Raw genomic sequence first — 21,416 nt, forward strand, 5'->3', positions numbered from 1 at the left:
ACTACCTGTCTGTCATTAATGCTTTCACCGTCAGTTCGAAGCGAATTTTAAATCTCGTGTTGATGTCTCATTTCTAAGCACCTCAAACACAGCTGATCATTACTACTCCATTATTTATTTTCTACCCGAGTGGGCTTCTTAGAGTAAATGCAATTTTCTTAAACGAGTACCTTCAAATACATTCAGCAATGAATGTGTGATGTTGATTCAATACTATAGGTACTAGATTAAGCTTGCCAGATTGCCCGGTTTTATCCGGGTTTGCCCGGATATTTGATGCAAAATTTCGAGAAAGTCCGGTCCGGCCCGGTTGCCCGGATACCGTGAAAAAAGTCCGGATATTGCCCGGATTTTTTCACAATTTTCACAAAGAAACCAAAAAAAAAATGAAAGTTTTTGAGTATGTTTCAGCAAAATCGATTACGATATGGAAATTTTCAACGGTTGTTTCAAATAATTTCGCTGATTTACTTTTATAAACCTTTCAATATTTAAGTATTCAAAAAGTTTTTGGAAAAATTGCAGTCCATGCCCGGATTTTGCCAGGTTTTTTTGAAAAAATGCCCGGAATTGCTAGGCCCGGATGGGAGTGGAAAAAATTCTGGCAACCTTATACTAGATGCATAGGCACCTGATGAATGATATTTTATTTTTCGATTCTGTTCGAACGTAGGTACCTTTTCATGTTGACCGATAGAAAGCAAAGCTATTGAAAACATGGAGTGGTAAAATGTCTATAATAAACCATAATAAATAATATTGAATACATGGCAGCATGGTATGGCAAGATAAGCTGCAAACACCTCGGTTTTATGAGGTGCGGCTACGTAGGTACTAACGTAGGCTTAATCTATCGCGCAATCTAGTCCGGATTGTAGAAACCATAATTAGCTCGTGGAGAAATCTGCTTATTTATCGATACCGATTGAATGTTGATGTAGTAATGCTCTTGAGCTTGGTAAGCAATCAGCTCAGTAACTATACTGATTGAAATAGTTTGCCATTAAATGGATTGCATAACTTGGAGCTTTAATTTAAAAACGTATTCACTGTTTATCCATTTATAGGAATCGGTTTCTTTTTTTTAAATTTTGGAAACTTAAAACGCATTAAACACCACAAATATTCGGCTGTTTTTGTGGTGTTTCATAGTCGATGTCCAGATTGAACTCCAAAAACAAAAGTTCCAACTCAAGCTAACCGGATATGAAGTGGTGAGGATTGTGGAATCCCGTACAATAGCTCAATTGTATACTCTCGATGACAGCGAGGCAGGGAACGCCATTCAACTAACTTCACAAACAGAAGCTGAACTGAAGGAGACCTGCTTTGCCATTTGGTTTGGTTTGGTCTCAAATTGTGCCCATCCGTAATTCAATTTGCTGTAATTGAATGGCTTTTAATTACTCGTGACCGATGCATATCTGTGGCAGATTCTGCAGAATATAATAACTCATTCGTCTTCTTATGTTCACATGTAGAATGAAAGGTTCAAGTAGCTGTGGAATGCACATAATAAATTCATTCAAGCTACACACCGCGCGCGCTCCTAGCACCAATTGGTTCGAATCAACAAACAGATTGAGTTGCTGCCACCAATGCAGTGCAGTGGCCGTCCAGTTTGGGTTGGCATCGGCGGAGTTTGTTTTCACTTTCGAGTGCAGATGTCTGTTTCTCCAGTCAAATTAACTTCTCAGCCGCGGCGGATGATGGTGAGACGACGATACGGAACAAACGGAATGCGCTACCTACAAGTGTACTCCGCAGTTAATGTTTTGTTGCTTCTATTATAGCATTTCCGGTTTTTCGTCGCTCGCTGTTTGTTTCTTCATTTCTAAACAAAACCGTCCGGTTCAACAGAAGCATAACAATAAATCGGAAGGGTTGGGGCAAGGTTTTGGTTTCGGTTGTTCTTTGCAGTCAGACCGTTTTTAATTTACAAGTAGGTACTTGGAGTAAGATATTATGTACTTTAAAAAATGATGCAGGATTTAGAATCATTTTAGAATAAGAATTAAGAATCGGAAGGTTCGATATTAAAATTCCACACTGACTCGGAATCATTATTCAAACACAGAGAGTAGATTCTCAACTTACCAGTTGAGGCTCAGTAGAATATTTCACAACGAAAAATGTATGAAAGAATTGAATACTTATACGATAAGAGCAAAATTTAGACAAAATCTACTAGTCATTTTCAGTCAGTCAGTCCTAGTATATATTTGGTTCTAAGTTGAAAAAGGATCACATCACACATATATAAGATCTAAGTGGAACTTCATGATTCGTTGAATAGATAGTTTAATACTTAACACTAAGCGTATATAATCTTGCGTTGCATCCCAGAATTTTTCCCGTCCGTACACTGATGGACAAAAGTATTCGACACATGCTAACTCATCGCATTTTATTTTTTTATTCACGAATAGTTTTATTAAGGCATTTTACTTTCTTTTTTGAATAACCCTGGCAAAACCGGGCATTTGATTTAAAAAAATCTTCAACCAGGTAATAACCGGATTGTCCGAGCAACATCCAAACATGATTCAAAAAATAATCAATGGAAATATGAGGAAAAATCACTAGAAATTGGAATTTACCATCGGAGCCCATCAGCCGCGTTCAAATCATATTTTTAAAACTTCCTATTTTCTTTTTTTAGTGAAAATAACTCTGAAGAAATCGTGTTTTCACCAACGAATCTAAACTTCACAACTTTATTATAATTGTTTGCTTGATTTTTGAAACTGTTTCCGAATTGTACGATCTCACAACTTTGCTGTTTTTCCCGTAAGTTTCCCAAGGAAGTCTTCTAGGCCCAATGCGGTACAAGTAGAGGTGACGAACAAACACGCACACTATTCCAGAACTCGTTATTCAAAAAAAGAAAAGGTAAACAAAGCCTACGTCATTTGCCAGGATGAGTAGGCGAGGAGTGAGCGGGGCTCTCAATGGGTTTGTTTTCAAATATAAGATTATTTGCTCAGCTTTTCTGTGGTTTGTTGGTAAACAAACTTCATGAGTTCCGCAGTTGCATAGCCTAAATAGCCAAAATGGCTGAATCGGGAATTTTATATATGGTTTTTTTTTTTTTTTTTTTTTTTTGTTTCGATTATAGTCGTTTTACCATCTTTATGGCATTCGCGACTTTATCAACGGTGCAATTGGCGGATCGTTATTGAAAAACTTATCCGGTACAACTGTGTTCGATGTTTGCTCTTGGACTCGAACTCGCGGACATCGGCTCAGGAGACAACAGACTTGCCAACTGAGCTATATCACTAGCCCGATTTATATATGGTAACACCTCCTATATATATACACCTTGATGTATCCTAGGCGAGAATCGTAAACAGCAGTTGGCAATAATTTTTTTTCTCTAGTTTTCGTTGGCAACTGACGTCACGAATTGTCATGGTTACAATGTTTACAACAAAAAAAAAAAACTTTTACTAACACTTAGTACAAGATTTCCATCGCCACCTGAGATGTGTAGGGGAGATGAGGGCATAACGAGCACCCGAGGCATAATGAGAAATCCATTTTTCTACATAAGTACGTATTTTCTTAAACAAATTTTCATGAGGACTTGTTTCGTACTGCCTATAGTATTAATTTTTCACCAAAAAAGAAATATCCTTTTCATATTTACAGAAATATTAAATAATAACCAGCGAGGTTCTCAAGTGACGAAAATATTATAATTTTTGAGCACCACCAAATAAGCTTTTATGACCTTTAAATCATCTTGATCTGAAATGTATGCACTGCAACATGATCTACACATTGTTTCTAAATTTTCAGCATCATAAAATTTTTGATTTTTCACTTTAATCAATTGTAAAACGCGTTTTTACTTTAATTTGTTCACTAGAGGCGAACAGAGCACTTTCAATGAAGGCATATTGAGCATTTTCTGCCGGAGAATCTAGCAGCCAATTCAACTCGATGAAGTCAACTGAATAATAGAGCTACAGCTTAACTTGTATCGTCTGACGATTTGGCCTATTGGTTAGATGTCGGAGAGGTAATCAGTAGACTCGAGTTCGATTCCTGTCCGAGGGGATTTTTTTTTGCACATACCATTCATGATTGATTTTTTTTATTGTTACATTATACGGCTAATAGCATCAAAGCATCATCCGTCAAACAAAACACCAGAAACATAATGTATGAACATGTGTTAATTCTTTGAATTCTACAAACAGACCTAGATTATTTTGTTTTTGCTTTGTTTGATGAATCTACGCCTCACCGTTTAGTGCAATCATGATCATAAATGATAAATGAAGAAAAAAAAAATCACCTCCACCAGGAATCGAACTCGAGCCTACTGATTATCTCTCCGACATCTAACCAATAGGCCAAATCGTCAGACGATACAAGTTGAGCTGTAGCTCTATTACTCAATTGACTTCATCGAATCGAATTCGCTGCTAGATTCCCCGGCAGAAAACGCTCATTATGCCTTCATTAATGGTGCTCATACTGCCTCGGGGGGTTTCTCATTATGCCTCTACAGTGACTGGTTTTCAGCTTTCGGCAAAATTTTTTAAAATGCATTTTTAAACGTTTTTATCTACTTTTTCAAGTTTCATCCAATTAGGCAATAGACTATTTGAGTGTCTGAACACGAAACAATGATGTAATTCACATATTACAGCTGATCTCTATGGTTAAATAAGCGTTTTCCTTAAGGTGGCCATTATGCCCCCATCTCCCCTATACAGGTTTACCTAGGCCTACTTCTGTTCAAAATATTTGTGAATGGTCTTTTTGATTCTAACTATACAAATGATTTCAAAACAAACATTTTGCAAACATTTTATATACCTATTTGGGGATTTTTTATTGTTTTCTCGAACTCCGCCTTAAGACATGTTTTATATCTCTTCTTTTCTACCTAACATAGACAAATTTGTTGGTCAAAAAGAAAAACCAGAATGGTAGTAAGCTTAGTAGTAAGCTAATTATCAATAGCTATTTCAGATCGAAAAAAACACGAATCAAGGATTTCGGACGCGATCAAAAGGATAATTTTTAAAAATATCTCCATTTCCATTATTCTTATTTTTTTTTAGCATTTCTTAGATGTAGCTTCTGACAACTTATTGTCAAACAGTTGCCATTAGTAGGTACGGATTCTTAGATTAAAAAAAACGCAAGGGTTCTTTTTCTCTTGTGATAACCTTTAAATGAATTACAATTCTATTTTTTTATACACTTGTGATTTAAAGTCCTAATTTTAACAAAAAGATTTCAATTAAGAAGATGCATTTAAATTTAAGAACCACACAAGTAGTAAAAATATCCACAACTCAAAAGTTCCAGCTCACATTTTTGGAAAACTGTTCGATTCCTTCTACCCAAAACGCTCTTGTTTTGATCTTTTTACAATACAATAGTTTCATGTTTGTCTAACAATTCTACTTTGAGTTTCATAATTCATCGTAATGCCAAAAATTAAATAGGAGAATTGGTACATATGTTTTAATAATTGTTTCGAAAGATTTTGGGGTTATGAATTCGAATATTTCGTCAGATTTTGTCTATCACATCTAAATTTGGTGCAATGGCTCGTATAATTTTAAAATTGATCAATTTTTTGATAAATTCCAGATGATTTATCAACTAAAAAACTATTTTAACTAAAAACCTGATAAAATCCGAACAATTGATTTCAAAATTATCTTTTCAATTAAAAACCGGGCAATATTCATGAAACAAATGAATTATTGTCCAGAAGCCAAACAATTGAAACAATATTACTTTATTAAAACACATCTGCCGATGTTAAATTGTATTTTAGGCTTCCATAAAATCGTTCATGTATTTTTGACAAAATTTGTTCAACAATTCCCATCTTTGGTCACAAAAATAAAAAATTATATTTACTAGTTTGGATTTTTTTTTTCGTTTTTGCAAATATAATGAAAAAAATCCGGGAAAAATCCGAACATTTTTCAAAAAAATCCGGGCCGGGCCGGACCATTTTTAAGTTTTGAACAAAATATCCGGGCAAGTCCTGATAAAATTAGACAATCTGACAAGCTTAATTTAAAAAAAAATGTTTCTCGAAAATTTTTATAAAATTCAATCGAAAATGATCGAACTATTTCTGACGTCACAGAAAGGCATTTTAAATGTTCGAAGACTGAAAACGGCTTTGTTATCAAAAATATCTAAAATTCATTTTGGATTAAAATCAAGACCATTTTGGATTAAACTGTTTCAAAAAAAAAATGAAAAAGAAAACTTATGTAACTTTTTCTCAGAAGTCAAAATAACTGACAGTCATCGAATAAAAAAAATCATTTAATGAAAACCTTTATTTTCAATGGCTATGTAACAGGTTATAGTTTTTTTTTAAATACTCAAATTTTTGAATACTCCCAAACCAGAAAAAATAAGCTCTTAAATTGTTTGCACCAATGTGATTTTTCTTGCCTTATGCTATCAGAAATTTATCCTTCATTTCATTATTTTTAAATTATTTCTCAAAAATCGTTTCAAAATATAGGGAAATTAGTGCGCTTCAAGGAATTAAAAACTATTTTCATTTTAATCACACCCTCTTTGTTGCAAATTTGTCACTATTCCAAACAAATGATTGAAATTTCATTTCATTCGTATCAGATTGAAAAAAGTTTTAAAATTCATATATTTTTATATTGAAAATTAGAATTTAGTTTTGATTTAGAAATAAAATTTTTGGGCCACAATTTACAATGAGAAAGAATTTCAGAATTGATTAAAACACGATATTTTCGAATCACAATTCTGGAAAATATATCAAAATAATAAAAAAATATCAGAGTTTTAAAATTAATTTTAAGTTGATAGCAATTATATAAAAAAAAAATCTCAAATATGTGTTTTCGAATGTATAGTTTCAAAAATAGAAAAATGCACTTATATGAAGAGGCTCAAAAAAAAGATAGCTGAAAAGTTTCTTTAAATTTTCTATGTACTTTTTTCATTTATAAAATGACATTTATAATGAGAGATTCCTCAATGAGCACATAAGCATTTTTTTAACTTCCTGGTAAAAAAAAACTAGAAAATTATTTTTTTATCAACATTTCCTCGCATGGAAAATTATAGACTCACATATTGAAGTTGTGTCAAAGAATATCGAGTTAAAATAGAAAATGGGTTAAAAAAGTTTAAATTTCATCTCTAATTTTGAAATTTTTAAAAATACCTCAAATTTAGTTTAATAAGATCACATTAGAGGAAAAGGAGCACCCTTCCACCCACATTTCTCTTTAAAAATGAACGTTTTTATTTTAGATATCAATGTTTAGTTTATTTGTCGATTTTTGAAAAAATGTAAAATCACCCACCATTACACGAGAAACAGCGTTTTTGGAGCATATGTCAATAGCTGATTTAGTAAGATTTTAGCGTCTTGAATACAAAACATTTTAAAGATTTCGTCAATCAGTTCTAGTTTCGGTGATATGGCGTGTGAGAATTTTTAAATTGATCAGTTTTGAGTAAAATCTATCTTTCATAAAAATCAAAAGCTAATTTTTAATCAATTTACTACTTTTCATTCAATCAAGGACTCAGACATTAACAAGATATTCTTGTATCAGCAAAGCTTTAATTAATTTTACAATTTTTATATATACGGCTTAAAATTATCAAAGATTCAATTTAGTTCAATTTTTTTTGAAACTTTCGCCAAAATTCCCGTTTTTTGCATGTTTGGACAAAAATAACAAAAAGAAAACTTCCATAATTTTTTTCTTTGAATTCAAAATTACTCGCAGTCTCTGGGAAAGTTGATCATCAAGTATTTGTTTTTTACAGTTTTGTCAAAAAAGTACACAAATCGAATAGCTTATTTTTGCCTATTATTAAATATTAATTATATTTATCAAAGACCTTTTAAGCTATGGAGGTCATTCGGGTCGGACCTATTTTAAAAATTATCTCGAAAACTAGAGCAGACAAAAAAGCTGATTGAATATTTGTCGAAAATTAGTTCTGAGATTCTGATCATGATGCTATTTTCAGATATTTTATTGGCAAATCATGCCTAACATTGATTAAGTTGAGCCGTTTTACTTCAAATTTAGTGATCCACATTACCAAAGTCAAAAATGTAAATTGTAACATTGACAAATGTGGTTAAAAATCTGTGAAATTATGGTTTTTTTCATGATTTTGAAACCTTGCTTAGCGTCTTAATGCAATGATTTCATACGGAGATTCAAATTAAAAAAAAAAACACTTCTTTAAAAAAAATTGAGGCTACACGACAAAATTGAAATAAATTGTGAGAATACTTTTCGAAAAAGGTCACAGAAAAAAATCACTATGGTTAAGCTTCATGAAACTTTGAATTGGAAGCGATGACGAAAAATACCATCGCATCGGTTCGAACAAAAAAGGGGCTTTTCTCAGAGAACGGTCGAAACTTTTTACTTTTTTTTTGTTTCGATTATAGTCGTTTTAACATCTTTATGTCATTCGCGACTTATATCAACGATGCAGATGGCGGACAGTCATTGAAAAACTCATCCGGTACAACTGTGATCGATGTGTACTCTTGGGCTCGAACTCACGGACATCGGCTCAGAAAGCATCTGACTTGCCAACTGAGCTCTATCTCAAGTCTGAAACTTTTTACGAGTCATAGAAAGACTTTCAAAATATTTCGCTTTTAATAAGTAAAAGGAAACAAATGGTGTTCCGAGCCGCTCCCGAAAATTTTCAAAATCTTTATGGAATTTAGGAGGAAAAAATTAAAATCACAGTTTTAAGGATCAAAGGATCTGTGAAAGTTATAGAAAATTAAAAACTGAGAAAATCCGGAAGGTTTATCAGCCATATCGACTGTGATAAACAAAATGTCTGCAAGAAAAACATACAAATCCTGTTGACTGCTGAAATTTTTGGTGAGGTACCTGTGGCATTAACGTCAGCTTCCGGAAGTTTCGGGTGAGATCAATCCATTTTCGTTTTTCATTATGATTTCAACTTTACAAACTGAACATAATCATATCCAACATAAACTTATGAAGCGTTTGGCAGGGAACTCCACGCTTTATTCCCCCCTTGTTCCTGTATCTTTTGCGTTTTACATCTCATGGTTGGCCTGGCCGTAGTAGTATCTGCAATGCATGTTCTATGTATCAGATACTATGTTGAAAAGAAAAATGAAGAAAGCAAGTTTTTCATTTTCCAGGATGCATACAAGTATTGGCCATGTTGGTGTTAGAAGAAGAAGAAGAAGAAGAAAAGGAAACAAATGGTGTTCCTTTTTTGTAAAAAAAGAATATTCGCGATACATTTCATATTAATTTAAACATGAAAAATATTGAAAAATGATCGAAATTTAGTTTTGATCATATCCATTCACTTCAAATTAAAAACAAGATAAGTTTATGTTTATTACTTAGGTTTTAATTGAAAGCGGCCGCTGCTTCAAAAGGTTGCTCATCCTTGATTTAGCCGATTGTTCCTCTTCGACATAAAAACAACATTTTTGAATTTTTATCACTCCATCACAGTTTTCGCGTAATGGCACGATTCCAGACCCAACCAAAACAGAGTATAAAGTTTGTGTAACCTATAGAAGCGCATTTTGAGATAGTTTTCTTTGTATATTTATCCATTTATCGTGTCACCATTTTCCTTGTATATCTCCGGAAAATACAAGCGAGACTTGTTAATGGAAAGGTTTTTGGTGGAAACCTACCAGGTGCTCGCTAAAGAGTTCGTTCTGCTGTCCATTACGAAGTTTTTCAAAATATTTTCCCACTAGCGATCCAAATATTTTGCGCACGATTTGACCACCGTATTTTGTTTATTTTACCGGCGGAAAACTTTCCTACCTTGTAGAGATAGGCCTGATTATTAGTTAGCTAGACGAACCAGTCAGGAAAAATGATATATTTTATAACATCTCCTATTGAAATTTTCAGATTGCGCTTGATAAAACCTCTCCCATTCCTTAACTTCATGGAATCAACCATCTTCACTTAAAATTTTAGGCCACTATTAGATCCTTTAGGACTCCTTAAACGATTTACCATGTGAACTTTGGTCGGGTAGTTGATTTCCAGCTGTTTTTGGATCTCCCACTGAGATTTTCCTGCATTTTTCTCGACCCTGCCCAAAAAATTTTGTCAATGAGCTATTGTATTGGAGCCTACCTCAAAAACCATTTGACAGATTGTCACCAAATTTAATAGACGTTCTGTTTACACTACTACACCCATATAAAAGGTTTAAAAAATCCAATGCCTATGTAGCAAATGTCTGTGCCAAAAATGCGCTGAAAAGTGCCCAATCAGATACGAAATTATCAACTTATTGATTATCCTGTCGCCAACCTTTACAACAAGGCAAATCTTTAATGAAAAAAGACCTTTCAATAAAAAAAAATTATATGCTTTGACAGTTTTGTTAACACTATTCGGAATACTCATATATACTGTAAAGAAAGACTGTAAAAATGGATTTGTAAAGCCAGCAAAACGTCGCGACGTTGCAAGTCTTAGAAAGCTCCCGGATGATGGTGGAATCATAGGCATACAAATCACGTATCGTACGAAAATATTTCCCGGTAATAGTTAAGCACCGCATGCCTTCGAAATGAGACATAGGTACCCTATTCCCACAAAGCCTCCGGAGTGCCATTCCATTCCAACAACCGAACCACACCACATTGTCCTCGAGCATAATGGCCATCTGATAAATTGCATTCAATTGATAGAGATTTGCTTCGCCCGCCTGCCTGCTTGCCTAGTTTTGTCGAATGCCTGTCCGATTCGCAATGGCCCATTGAAAGTTGACGTCGTTGTCGTCGTCTTTGTCGTTCTTGGCAATAGCTGGAATAGCTGAAAGCCATCTACTACCTAGTAGGTACGTACAGGCTACAATAACACATGGAGTTGTTGTTAGAGAGCTCCATCAGGAGCAAAGTTGTGCCATGTTCATTAACAAGGTAGAAAACTGGGGGGAGATGTGATGGAGCATTTGTGGACACCTCCCGGTCGCATGATTGGAATATTACAGTTTCAAATATGCGGCTATGGTGACTTGGCGAGCTCACCATAGATCATTGGAACATTAAGTCCGGGGCCTCGGTCGAATCGGTGCCGTCGACATGTTGGTCATTTGGCACACTGGAAATAGACACCTCGAGAGGGTTGGGTCGCTTCGAGGTTTCTTATACTCAAAACCTTGTTTCAGTGTGTAGGAATGTTTTTTATATGTATATGAATCGATAAGTAAGTGCTTTTCCATCAGCGACTCAACCACTGTCTTTGGGCAGCACAACTTTAGTGACCTGCTGCAAGGGGACGTGCGGAAAATCAGAAACCGGTTCGGTTTACGGGCATTTCATTCGACCAATTGGCCGCTGTGTGGCTGCAGGTTTTGTATGTATTGAAAATGTTTTGTTTTTTTTTTCTTAATTTGCTCCGTTCTGTTGGTAAATTCATTCCATGCCAATATATGCAACTGAAAACATGTGATCATCTCATCTCCTGTATGCACTTTTACGATTCATGTTCGAGCAAGACACCATTCTTGTATATGTTTGATGATCTTGCCAGGTAGTTTGCTTGTATGGGGACTCATATAATGGCCGTTAATCGAGAAGAATCTAATTACTATATACAGGTAAAGATCTCGAGAGAATGAGGATATTCTGCACATGATTAAACGACGAGGTACCATGTGAAGGGATTATTTATGATCAATATTACTTTCAATAGCAAACGGGTTGGAGAATGTTGCACGAGTCCAGTTGAATCATTCGACACATTATATGAGTATTTTATTGCCTTCTCGAGTTGTCTTTGTATCAATTAAGGTGAAGGTTGGTTCTTCTTGCTTACTGATCATTATTGACATATATTTATATATACGTTATTGAAGCTTTTGATTTGAATATCAACAACGATTTGATGAAGCTCTTTAACATGAACATTAAAACTCTTCGTCTTGTAACCTGTTGATGTTTCAATTTGCATCGACAATCGTCTTCTTCTACAATAACTTATTTCTCAAGAAAAATTGATGGTGCCTTAAAAAGAAATTATTTCTGAGTTGTTCCATTTGTGTCATTCCAAAAAAAATTAGATTTTTCAAACAATTTTGACTAACATAATTTCAAGCTAAGGGGAAATTGGAGGAAAACAGTTTCTCACTTTTCTTTTTCGTTAAAAAAAAACTCCAAAATTGAACTCAAGTGGTGCCGTCAAATCCGATCGATTAGCTAAGGATTCCAACTGATCCTTTGTCTGCCACTTTCCAGAATAGGAAATCCCGTGTAAGGGTAAATTTGGACTAATTGGTCAGCTCGACTACTTTATTTTCGTTTCGATTTCATTCACACTTCCACGGAGGGATGACGCCCCCCAAAACAACCCCTGCCCGAGCATGAGTTGACTGACCATAATCGGGGCTATTGTTTGGCCGCTAAATTAACATGCACACGGTGACAGCGAACGTGGACGCACGGATTAGGCAGAAAACGCGGGCTTTTTTCTCTTTATTTTTTTTCGTTCGTCTACTCGTTTTCAAAAGCATACATATATGTCCTCATTAGCTGTGTATTCATTCACGTAATGTTTTATTGGGTAGCGTTTGGATAAAATCAGTTCGGTCATCACTTACAGCAAAAATTTCGTATGTAGGGAAGAAGCAGGCAGTATGCGCCTATTAAGCAAAATACTGCAATATTATCAAATACTTCATCGAATATGTGTATAAATACTAAATATATACACATGAACAGACATCTGTTTTTTATACATTGGAGTAAATGTTATGTTGAAATCTCATTCAGATTTCGAGAAAACAATTTTATTATGAAAGTTGTCTGAATTACCGAACCTCAAACCATGCGGGTTAAATGCACATATTTATGTTAAAAAAAAATCAGTTTTTCTGTCAATGTTTTAGTATTATATTAAGAATGCTAGGAACTGAGTCTTCTAATACGACACAGCTGTAATTTTATTAAAATCTAGGTCTTTTTTAATTTTATGGAATAAAACAAAAGATAGATTTTCCATATTATGGAATCAGTTCATCAATAAGTTGTTCATAATAATGTTCTATAATGTAGCCAAAAAAGTGCACAAATATTTAAGTTGAAATTTCACCTATTATTAAAAATTAACTAAAAAACTCAAGCTGATAGAAAAAACTTATTCCATATTTCGGATAAGCGCCCCGAAATTAGTCATAACTTGCTCTTAAATTCTGTGAACCTCTGCCTTGTGTTATCTAAAGCCGACAATATGTATACCTAACTAATTTTATGTAAAAAAAATTACTTACATTTCTTACTTTGAAACAATTCATTGTTTCAAATTGTATTTTCTCTCATAACAAAAAAGCAACACAATAAAGTTAATTTACGTCCATCATTTGCAATAAATCCTACATAAAACAGCTGCGAGATTTCAAAACACAGATGTAGATAAATAAAATGCAAAAGAATCAAATGTTCGACATTCTGCCACAGATGAACAGATGTATAGCTAGGCCTTGGTCGAAAGTCCCAACGATTATTTCGAATCAGCCACCAGATGTTTCCAAGGACACTGGAGATGTCAAAATGTCAAAAAGAAAATTCAGTGTAAACAAAAACAAATACAAAAATATAGTCAGTTTTGAATAGGTCGTATGAGGTTTTTTTTTTCATATAAGAAATTTCAACTTCATCGAAATAAATATTATTGTCGTTCAATTAGATGTAAAGTAGGCCTGGAAAAAATATAAAAATTATTGCAAAGCCAAATAAATTCGTGATTTTAGTATCTATTCGTCATTCAATGTAAGCTATTTTTTGTGAAATTTTTAAACAATGTTATTTTTCCGGCAAATCACTCTCATTTTCTAGAAATGAACGATATTTGTTTTTACTCCGACGTTTCGGTGTCGTTTCACACCATCCTCAGTGACTAAAATGGTCGTTGTTTCTGTGCTCTATGTGAAAACGTAGGGGAGAATGAGGATACTTGATCCCCTTTTCTTATTTTCACCATATCTTTTTGGGAAATTTTAGCAACCCGCCGTCTTTTGCATTTTCTGACAGCGTGTAATTTCAACTTTCATTGTCGTGAGACTTAAAAAATTTTGATATTTTTTTAGTTACAGGAGACTTTATCCTACACTAAAGAAGACTTGATTTTTAATTCAGGGTGCCCTGTCCCTAGGAAAAAATCTACTAAAATCCGAAGATAAAAGGTTCGTTGACTATTTTTTGCCACATAAGTTCTCATTTCACAGTTTGATAGTATCAGACAAAGAGAATTCTAAAGTTTGTCTACTACTCTACAGCCATTGCATACTTTAAGGCGCAATTTTCTTGTTTTTTATAAATGCAATATTTTGAGTCCTTTTTAACAGGGCAAACATAAGTTATTGGACAGATAATAGTATTTTCATGATTACCAATGATCACGATCCATTCAGAAGAAAAATAGATCTTTTTGGACTCGGGATCAATTATAACACATAACGTACATTTTGGGAAACTTTTTCTTTAAGTTTTTTTATTAAACTTTTTTCATGTGAGAATCATTTTAAAGTGATGAAAAAAGATCTTCAAAACACATTTGGTTAAATATTCCAAACCAAGGGCAATAACTCGAAAAATAAAATTTTAAAAATTTGTTGAGATAACAGCATTGTTGTTCTGTTCTTTTCGGCACATTTTTCTAGAACATTTGATATTTGTAAGACATACCTGTTTCGAGATATAGCGAAGGAATCAAGTATCCCCAGGGATCAAGTATCTTCATTCTCCTCTACTATCCGTATTTTGCGTTTAGGTTTAGTTCCAACATAATTTGAATTTTTAGTTCTCACCATTTTAAAAATCAACTTTTAAACTTTTAAAATATTGAGCACTCAAATTCAAATTATGTTGGAACTAAACCTAAACGCAAAATCCGGATAGTACGCTTTCACATAAAACACAGAAACATCGACCATTTTAATCCCTGAAGATGGTGTTAATCGACACCGAAACGTCGAAGTTAAAATATCGTTCGTTTCTAAAAAATGTGACTGATTTGCCGGAGAAATTAACATTAAAATAGACAGTCCACATCTTCAAAAAACTTTTTAAACAATATTCAAATTTTTCCAAGCATTTCTTCTAGAACTCCTAAACGAGTAAACTTATGGCATTCTTCTTCATGGTTTCATGTAGCCTAACAATTCTGGAACATGGTGAAATATATGAATTGAACGTTTCGAAAATCGACTTTCTGTCAACTTTTCTGGGTGTTGGACCACTGTCTGGCGGTCCAAAAGTCATTTGCAACCCAACATACAATTGGGAACAAGGCCCGATAGCAATTAAATGCAGTCAGGATATTTATAATAATAACAGCAATCACCACCACCAACACCGAGCGGGATTTCTTCGGTTGAACTGGAAGAGTGCTACTGATTGACTGATGCAGCTATGTGTTTTTCCTTTACTGCTGAAGCATGAAAATTATAATTTGCGAATGGCTCTTGTTGAAGTGACGCAAAAAATATCATTTTGTACAATTAAATATATTGTTGATTTTCAACAGCACGCTTGTGTTGTGGGTGTACGATTGTTCAATTTCGTTAATCCAAGGTCCGTTTGTATACCTTTGATGCAAACACTGAAACTCAAAGGCATTTCTGAAATCATTCTAGGATAAGTTTTAGTCTGGTGTTAAAACTAGTTGACTAATGGCTTTCCATATTTGTTGAAATACCTACCTTTTATGCAGGGCCGCATTAATCTATCGGGGGGCCGGGGCAATTTTTCTCGGGGGCCCCTATGATTCGATTTTTTTTTTTCAAATGCTATCCCAGAGAATACAAAACATTTTAAACGTGTAAACCAACTGGAGATGAGTTTAGTACCTATACTGTCTTCAAATAGCCATTTTGTTTGCGTAGAAGATAGTTTCTGGTATCTTCAAATACAAATTGTTAATTAATCACGTGCAAACATTGCGGAAGAGTTGAGAAATTACTAAAAAATGAAAGCTCTGATTTAAGCTGCAAAATTCAAAATTTAATTATCAAATTTTTTTAATACCCTTCTCATTAACTATATTTTTCTGATTCAGAAAAATAACCGGATAGATATTTTAAATGTTTTCCATTTAATCATTGATCGCCTAGTTTGTGCTTCATCGAGAAATATTTACCAAATGACAATTGGGAAGTATCATGAAGATTGGAAACATAGAATAAAAAACAACATAATGTTTAGGAATATGATTCTCATCAGATAGAAAAAATTGTTATCAAATAGTTACTTCAAATGTGACAAAAGTTTTATTCGATGCCCTCAAAGCCAAAGGGTTATAAATGCAAAAATGATCGATTGAAAATAAAAATCAGAAAACAGGTCGAATGTGTGAAACACAGAATCAGTTATCATTGAAAAAAGTCAGATAGGGAATTCAAATGAGCTTAGTACCTTAAACAAAGATCCTGAGTTCTCAAATTAAAAAACATCAAGCTGATCTTCAATAACTGAAGAAACAATACAAGACTTGAAAATCTCAATGGATTGAATCTGGAAAAAGATAAGATTAAAAACATAGAAATATTTATGTTATGAGAATCATTCAATGCTTTAAGCAACTCAACTATGAAAACGTTTTTATGATAATTTGAAAATAATCATTTGGAAAATGATATGCCGGTTCAGGATATTTACTTTTGTTAAATCAGTTGAAAATGTTTCAATACGAGTTTCAAGTCGTAGACAGAAACTGGGATGGAAAATCATTAAAGAAACTCTGTACTGCCGATTGGTCAAATTTAAGCAACTATAGTTTTTTTTTAAGATTTTATTTTCAAAAATAGATAGGGAAAAGTGTATAGAATTTATAAACCAACTTAAGGTTTCAATAGTAATCATTGAAAGTCTAAAGTTATATAATAATACCCGATATCAATCCAAATACTGCCGGGATAAAATTCTTAAAAAAAGCTTCTCTGTTCTCTCTCCGCGCTGTGAGCAAGTTTTGGAAAAATTGGCTGCTATTTTAGTGCAGTGCCAATTATTTGGAAAGTTGAAGTAAAAATAAATATTATTATTGTGCAAGACGTTTGCATGTAATGAAAACGTGGAGATATTTTTTTTATTTTACTTGTTCTGTACAGAATATCCTGACTTACATGTTTCGATAAAAAAATGAAAATTTGTGATGTTATGCTTCATATTTTTCTTAATTTATGTCAATTTTTTTGTCAATCAAACTTATAAAATTTGTTTTATTTTTTAATGGCCAACAACAATCAATGATTATTAACTGCTTCAAATGGATATTAAATACAGCAACGTGAATCGAAAAAAATCGAGATTGCATCAAAATTTCTTCCCACGACTTCAATACATACCTTTTTTTCACTCAGTTGCAAATGTCTCCGACGATGCTCGCATTTACGGAAAAAGGTAAATGTCGTTCTAGACCAGGGGTGAGCAACCTTTTGAATCAACGGGCCAATTTTAAATTTGAAACCTTGTCGGCGGGCCGCACTTAAAATTTTTTTTTTTATAGTTATCAGAACTTCACATCATTTTTCATAACTACAATTTTTTGGCGAAAACAAATCTGAAAAATAAAAGATAAAACGAATTCACGGGTTCAAAAACAGTAATTCAACACGGCTTTTTAAATATCCGATATTGAATAGGTACCTCGCTAAATCTTTGTATTTTTTTAATTCTATCAAGTTTTTAATAGTACTTCTTGGCGAATATTCGTTCTTACAACATTCTTGTTTAAACCGATGATACTATTCGCCATCACTTCAATTTAAAAATCTTTTGGAGCTTTCCATAGTGATAACTAACAGTGTAAATAATATATTTTTAAAGAAATCACAGTCTTCTTAGCGTTGGACGTTGAATCGCTATTTGACTTTCTGTGATTTTTTCACCATTAACACTTGTCCTCAAAGCCTAGATTTTTTTTCTACAAGCTTCAAAAAACTTGTTTCTTTACATTGAAGTTCTGCATTGGATCATTGCATTCAGATGTTCAGAAAGGTTGTCGAAATAGCAGAAAAATGTTCAATTTTATGTATTTTTAAGCAACTATCTTCAAAACTACATTTTTTTCATTTTTAATCTTATTATCATTGCTATATTTTGACTCTGGTAATGTGTATTGCGAATCATAACTGAAATAACTCACTTTATCGATGTTTGTGATGTGTGTGTTGTGATTTTCTATCAAATTTCTGTAAAAAGCATCACAGATAATCGTCAAAGATATTTTGGGTGGAATCACAGAATTTCAGATATCAATTGATTTTATAAACAACTAACAATTTTTGTGGGTTGATTCATGTTGATAGATAATCTAAAATCGTTCACCCAGGCTTTATTATTTAGCTTTCGTAACTTTCGTCAATATTCAGAAGTAAGAAATATATCACAAGTTTTAATGAACAAAGCTTATTGTAAACAAGTTGAAAAAATTTAAAAAAATAATAAATAATGATGAAGAGGTTTCGCGCCCACTGGAGAACGAGCACTGAAAAAGTTCCACTCCTGCGGGCTTTTCCCTGCTCACAAATTAAAAAAAAAAAAAGTTTTTGGTTTAATTTTTTTTCCAGTATTTGAATGCTAACAGAACAAGCCTTTTAGCCGTGAGCATATTTTTTATCATTCCACTTTATATTTTTGCTTGAAATGAAAATAGGTAATGACTTCACTAAACCGGCTTCGAAATTGCTTTGACCATGTGTACGTTCCGATTTTTTGCTGTTCTTCCGACTCACTTTAATGGATTATGGTCTCAAAGTGGTAGGAATTTAATAATAAAGAAAAAAGTATGCTGAATGAAGAAAAACTTCCAATATTACGTTATGCCAGTAAACAATATTGCATGTAAGCCATGAACAGAACATAATAAACGCTTAAAATGCCAAAAAAAAAGGTAACAATCTGAATTTTTCCTAACTATTCATTGTAGAAAAAAGGCATTAAAAATTTAAAAAAGCTTCGCGGGCCGCACACAAGGGTCTCGCGGGCCACATGCGGCCACATGCGGGTTGCTCACCCCTGTTCTAGACCCTCCCAGTGCCATTTTTCTGTCATCCCCGGTACCACATCGTAAAGCTGAGAGTTTTTACTACAAGATGATTTACATGGAATGATTTTCAGGCTGGCATTCTTGGCCCTAAAATTCCAAAAGTGAAAAACAGCTTTTTACAGATGAAAGTGGTTGATTTTTTCAAAATTCGTCAAGCTTCAAGCCTACTGAAGCTGTGAATTCATCTGGACCAAAGTGCTGAGTTGTGCACGGCTTCAGTAGGTATGTGTCGGGGAATCCGTTGATGAGTTGTTAGCAGTACTGTTCTTGAAGTTAAGTTCATGGAGGATGCCGAAATTTGTTTTAGGAATGTTGTTGTCGACTTACTGAAAAAAATGTATGGAAGTTTACAGAAAAAATGTATGGAAGTTTTCGATTCAACCTTATGGTCATGATTATTGATTCGATTTGATTGTATATAAAAAAAAGTTTTAGGTTTTTTTTAGTATTTAAAAAAAAAGTACGGAAACTATATTGTCACCCTGTATATTTAACTGAAAGACCCACTCTTTTTAAAAATAAAAGAGGGGACCCGAGGGACCCGAGCACTTTAGAAGAGCCATCCATCTTCGAAATGAGGCGTCTGAAACAAGTTTTTCAAGAAAACGACAGACAATTAAACAAAAAAAGCGCAAGGTTTTCTATTTCATTGTACAGTAGTTTTTCCTTTCGTTCTTTTTAAAAATGGATAGGTTATATAAATAAGTTTGCAATAAAAAATTCGCGACCGGAAGTGGTGTACATGAGATGAAAAACGCCCAAAAATAGGCATAATCTTTGCATGCAGTTTTATTCCAAAACGGGTTTTGTGCGTTCAAAACTAGGAAGATGTCAATGTTTATTATCCTGGCATCTTAATATTATATATTTCTGAGTTTGTTTTTTCGCATCACAGTATCCGATCACAATGACTTTAAAGAGTCTATATAACTAGAAATATGAGAAAATAAAATATCGGATGTTTTTCGAATAAAACTTGAAGACAAAACTGTTAGAAAAAGTGTATTTTAATTTTTGAATCTAGCTTTCAGGCGCTTTAAAACAATGAAGATATTTTTGCTCTTTTTGTATCCAAGAATTTCTTTTTCAATCATTTTTGACTAGTTATCTAAGGCATATTCAAATTAAAAGATTCATGCTTGACAAGTTGGGTTTGAAGTTGTTGTAAATTATTTAAAAGGAAAAGCACATTCACTAACAAGATAGAAATTCTACTGCAATTGATGGATTTAAGTTAGGATTTTTTGTCAAATAAACTTAATTTATTTGAATTGTAACATTTGGGTTGATGTTTTGTCTTCAGGAAAATAGAAGAATAGGATGCTCAGAATCAGATCACACTAGTCAAAATTGTCTCCAGATCACATCCTTTTACCCACTCCCCAGAACAAAATTGTTTGCTAGGACGCAGAGGTGACCTCGGTCCTAAAGCATAAATTATTTCTTTCATCCCTTTCTCTCTTTTCCAAAATATCTATTGACTACTAGGACGTGGCCGGCGCTGTTATTGATGATTAAAGAGAGAGCATCAGTTTTGGGCATTGCGAATGTGCTGTCAGTCCCAGACACCATTCATTTGACTTTTGAACAAAATTGGTGGCCTCGATCAATCACGGAGTAGCAACCATTGGCGATGTGGAATTCGTTCTACTAAACCATGCATGCGATCATGGGATTCGAAATGCATTTGATTCAAAATAATTGTAGTATCAATAAAGAGTTTTTATGAAGTATACTAAGGAAATTCAACGGAATTCTTCAATATTTATTTATTACTAAAAATATATTGAAGCATTTCGGGTTCGATTTTTAAAGGTGGATGTGAGTAGTCAAATTTTAATGTTAAAACCTAATACTGAAAGAATTCATTTTATTAAGAGAAGGGAAAATGCCGGCTCCTTTTACAAACAAAATCAATGTAAAAAACGACAAATTCAAATAAATTTGTAGGGATTTTTATCAAGTGACTCTATCATTCGAAAATCACGAATGATTCGATACTGCTTGGTGTGACAGTTGACAGTCGACTTCTCAAATGGATGTATACTACGAAATTAAATACAGGTTAACTGTTTTTGAAGACTTCCTTTAAAAAAATTTACTCTTAAAAGCTTTTACAATCTTCGTTAGAGGGAGTCCTTCATCATAAGAAAGGACACAAGTATAATATAATACAATATATTATCACTCAAATTATATGGATTAAACCTAAGATGGTAATAGCAACTAGTGTGAAATTTCATGGACAATCGTTAATGACATTAACTACGATGTCGAAAAAAAAGTAAAATGTAAAAGTACTCAAGGCGTTGTGAGAATCATTCAAAATGA

General features: G+C 33.4%; 1 protein-coding gene across 10 annotated transcripts in view; it reads left to right on the forward strand.

The window, feature by feature from the left end:
- The window catches only part of LOC129758043 (tight junction protein ZO-1), a 145,548-nt gene that overhangs the window by 85,724 nt on the left and 38,408 nt on the right, over positions 1–21,416 (forward strand). The window lies entirely within an intron of this gene.

The sequence above is a fragment of the Uranotaenia lowii genome, chromosome 3 (assembly GCF_029784155.1).
Source record: "Uranotaenia lowii strain MFRU-FL chromosome 3, ASM2978415v1, whole genome shotgun sequence".
Taxonomy (NCBI): Eukaryota; Metazoa; Arthropoda; class Insecta; order Diptera; family Culicidae; genus Uranotaenia; species Uranotaenia lowii.